Genomic DNA, 4824 nt, shown 5'->3' with positions numbered 1-4824 from the left:
GAACTAGAAGCAACCAAAATTCCCTTTCCGCTGTCTGGGGAGTTTCATAATAAAGGTTGTGAAAATGTTTATGGACTCTACTTCAAAATCTCAACTATCATCATAAAATATTTGTATAAAAACCTTCGTGTTTCAAAAGGTGTAACTGCATCTAACAGAAACAAATAAATTACTTTTTGTTTATGTTTGTTTACAATCACAACATTTTGTTGCCGACTTGTGAAGCTCTGGATGCAAAAGGGGCATTATCTTAGAAGTGTGAAAGTGTAATAGTGACACATCCAGTTTTGACTTGGAGGTAACAGTATAATGTCTAAAATTCAAAATATAATACAGTAAATTCGTCCATGTCACTTTCTATTTTGTCCATGAAGAGATTCACTTTTCCACCTCAAGACAAAAATTACATACAATTTGAATTGTGAACTAAAATCTGTAAAGCATTTCCCCTCCCTCTAAAAATCTAAAACAAACAAAAAACAACGGCACTATGAATGTTGGTGATCGTTATAAGATGAAAACGAATCGTACAGAGGAAGTTCCCTTCTGATCGTGAGTGGAACTTGACAGCCAGTCAGCTGGTTTCCTGGTTCGGTAGGTGTTGGTCGTGGTTGTCATTGCCGAGAATCACGGCTCCATATTGCCCTCCTTTGGTGAATAAGCAGTACTACCAAAATACTGGATGAGGCTGGGGCGGAACTGACCGGTAAAAATAAAACCGTGGCAATTTCTCATGGAGGAAGACAAGCAGATTGAACGGAGAACATATGGTATGAGAACCCCCTGCTTTGTTCTACTGTATATTGGCTTAGAAAAAACAAGAATAAAGAAATGCAAAGATAGAGTTATAGATATTGATTCGAACAGCAAACAAAATATGCTTAAAGGAAGGATTAGTACAACAGTGATTTTCTGTTTTGATTTTTTTTTAATGTACAATATTAACTAATGTCCCTGCCTGAAATCGCACTTTTGTTTGAAATGAGCCTTCATACCCATTTTCTGACATAATTACTGCGCCAGTCTAGAACACATTTGACCCCCCCCCCGATAAAAACAAACAAATGAACAAACAAACAAAAACAGCAGTAATTATTGTTTATGCATCTCGATGTTCATGTTGTTTACATCTCAGTGCTGCAAGACACGACGCGGCAAGGAAATTTCCCACCCTTGTGCCTTCCTACTCGACAAAGTTTGATTGAACGTGGAACTGAAGATGATGCGGCGGGGATTTCTTGATGGCAATTTGGCCGATAATCACACGTTTCATGCGAGGAAAAAAAGGGGGGAAATAATGAGAGCTAAGAGATAAGCACGTCACAATCAGAGCTCCCTCGGAGGACGACAGTGCCAGCACAAGTGAGTGAAAGCACAGTCGCGGCTGCGAGGACATCGGACCGACTTCTATTCATTTTGTACAGCTGAACCATAACCATATTTTATAGTGCACAGCCTCCACCCCAAGCAGGACATTAGGGATGACATTCTGCTTTATCTCTCTCTGGCCCCCTTAAGAGCATCTGGTTCTGATAAGATTGTTTTTTTTTTCCCTTAGAAAAAGTCCCCAAGTAGGGGACAAACACACACACACACACATGCTCGCCTGCAGCATCCCAGCAGGGGCTCTTCACAGCTGCCATTACGCCTGCCAGGGCTTGCATCATCAGGTAGTAGAACCCCCACTTCCCAGCGCCAGCTTCTGGAGATGCAAGGAGACGAGAGGCACATCTGACGAAAAAGCAGGAACGTTCCGAGTCGCCGTCACATGCAGAATTACACTTCCATTCACATCAATCTCACCCCGTTGCACAAATCAAGAAATGCGTCCTCTCGCCGCGAAGATCGAGTGCGTCTTAGCGTGCAGCCCAGTGCACACACGGTGCTTCATAACAATGCCCATAAACTCACGCCATGGTGGGCTTTTGCCATAATAACAATAATAAAACTTTACAGCTTTTATCGAGCCAGTTAGATTGCCTTTTGAAGTGAGATATTTCACAAACAGATTTTTCATTATGGTTACTAAAAGTACCGTGTAGCCAGGTGATAAACGGGCCCGTAATGAGTAATGCATGATTCTCATTTCAGCTTTTGATTGAAGTGCAACACATAGAGAAAGCATTATGGCACAGGTTTTTTTTTTTTTTTTTAAAGAGTCATCCGTAGTTAACAACATCAAGGTCTGTGTCCTGCATGAAAGAAAGAAAAAAAAGTAAAATCACTGGTTTGTTTGTTCTGACATACATAATACAAAACATATTCATACATATTAACAACAGAATAGAAAACCTGCTTGAATTTGAAGAAATTGGTACTAACAAATCAAAGTCCCTGTTTTTTTAATTACACATTTTCTCATTATTTCAAGTACGAAAATTGTGATGAAGCAGAAGGATGCAACTTAGAAATACTAATTTCTCCACCTTCAGTCTCCCAGTGCACGTTCTGCTCTGAGTTTTAATCGGCTTTTGCAACAGTGCAACTGTGGCTACAGTTGTTGCAATAGGTTTTCAGTGGGCCTCACTGAAACCTAATTATTTACTTGCTCAGGTAGCATGACAAAAGTTCAACTTGATACTGATGTCATTTTTCTGCAACAGACCACTCACGATTCCAGACTGCATTAGAACACATCCAGTTTGACGTTCCGAGGCAAAGGCGAGCTAATTTCTCAGCGCAATTTTGCCGCGCAGCCTTGCAGCAGTAAAACCTCGTCGGCCTGGTTAAGAACTCGAGTTTTACGATTATTGATATGTGCCTCAGGAAGCATTATGTGCGCGTTTAAACCCAGTTGCGGCGCGTTACCGCTTCATTATTGCACGACGCGCGCTATCAACGCCTCTACAGAGACGTTTTCTGCAAGAAGCCTGTGGCTATTTCCCCCTCCCCCCCGCCCTCCATATAGATCCAATCTGTCCGTGCAGCAGCAGTCATGCCTCATAACAGCGGCTCTCACTCATCTCCTTTCATCTCCCCCTTGTCATCTTGTGGCGAGACGGGGGGGAGAAAAAATGAAAAGAAAGGGAAAAGACGGACAACTGGCTGGCTGCGGACAACAACGCCTTATCGGACAGCGCGGCGTTTGCGTTTTTTTAATATTGAGAGATGCATCGGGGAGTCGTCTGGCCGCGTATCAGCTTCGGCGGTGCCGCCTCGCCCACCTGGCAGCGGTGCGACGGTGAGTCAGCTGCATCCAAGCCCAGGGCTGAGCAGAGATATGAGTCAGCCCCCCTCCTCACCCATCACCCAACGGCATGCGTCTCCCAGTGAGTCAGAGCGGCAGCTGCCCACGGGGACCTCAAGCAACGCTGTCGCACCATCCATTGTCGCGCCGTGATAGTGACACCGCAGCGGTGGCGGTGTACACGGACAGCCTGCGAAATCGGTTAGGATTGATTCGGAGCTCGCTGATTGGAGGGGAACAGATGCCGAGTGAGCCTTAAAGCTCCTATAAAGGTTCTGTGTTTTTACTCTGAGCCTCTGACTCCAGTGGAGCAGCCTTACATGAACCCCGCCAAACTTGCAACTCCCAGCATATTTAATCCTCCTGTCAAATGTGGAGGTGGCCGAGTTCACACTGCCAGCCAAAATCTGATTTTTAGCCCATCCAAATTGAAACAGGATTGGCTCTTTTCTGGTCTGAACAGTCACAAATCACATGAATTCGGATTTTTTGCTAAACGGATTGAAACCACCTTCGCATTTGGACAGGTATGTCTCAGTGTGAACAGCTCCAAACTCAGCGATGGGTTTTGACTGTTCGTGACGTCACTCTACGCGACGCAAGACCCAATGCGCCAGACCAGAAGGGGCAGGGAATGTGTCGCAACAAGTGCCGCTGTCACAATTATATGACGTCACACACTACACATGCTGGATGGCGCTCCGACGTCGTTGCTACAGCAACCTGTCAGATGGGTCAATAATGTGGCCCAGCCTGAACAGAGCCAGATCCCATTTGGACACTTGCTAAAGACAGTCAGCCCTAAAAAAAAAAAAAAAAAATCAGATTTGAGAAGGAATCTGATTGGAATCAGATTTGCCTGCAGTCTGAACACAGCCTTACTGGCTGAAATGGACATGTCTGAAAGGTATTGGGACCACCAAGGCTGAGATACTCCCAAGACAGGTGGGGTATCGAGGCCAAGACGAAACCAAGGCCGAAAATAACGTTAGAAAACAACAGGAGGCAGCCACTTGCATGAATTGTACAAAAAGACCAAGCAAAACAAAGAAACCAGGCAGACGGATAAGAAGAGTGTAAAAGATAGGGAACATTTTTACGCAACAAGGAGTTATTAGAATAGATACATCTTTTAGGGGTAATAATAATGACTGCACTAGGACCATCTTGGCTGGTTTCTGAAATTCCCTCAAGACTGTTATGACCAAGACCAAAGTGTCGAGACTGAGACAAGACTGAGACCTTGTTAAAGAGCTCTCAACACTGGTCTCCAGACTTGAGTGCCAGAACACTACTGAAAGAGGGGGGGGACCAAAATATCTTAGCTGCGCCTCTGAGAAGATACGCGGGACCTTTACAGTCTTTGCAGCGTTGCCAGTCTTTTTATTGCAATTTGGAATGGAGCGCTTTGCTCTGCCGGAATCGATTGTCCTGGGTCATGGGGATTGTAAAGACCGCCGAGGCCGCATGATTTGTGAAGGCGAGCCATGTAAATAACATCGACTGTGGCTCAGCAGTGCAGTTTATGTTCATGTAAATGCGTCCGACGCGTGAGACGGAAGGCTGGTTACACGAAGATTTACTGTTCCCCTTTCATAAATGGATGCAGCCGGTCCCACCGGCCTAGTGCAACGCTC

Source organism: Nelusetta ayraudi, unplaced genomic scaffold (genome assembly GCF_046127955.1).
Source record: "Nelusetta ayraudi isolate G7.1 ecotype Tasmania unplaced genomic scaffold, CSIRO-AGI_Nayr_v1 ptg000031l, whole genome shotgun sequence".
Taxonomy (NCBI): Eukaryota; Metazoa; Chordata; class Actinopteri; order Tetraodontiformes; family Monacanthidae; genus Nelusetta; species Nelusetta ayraudi.
This window is presented reverse-complemented; position numbering follows the sequence as displayed.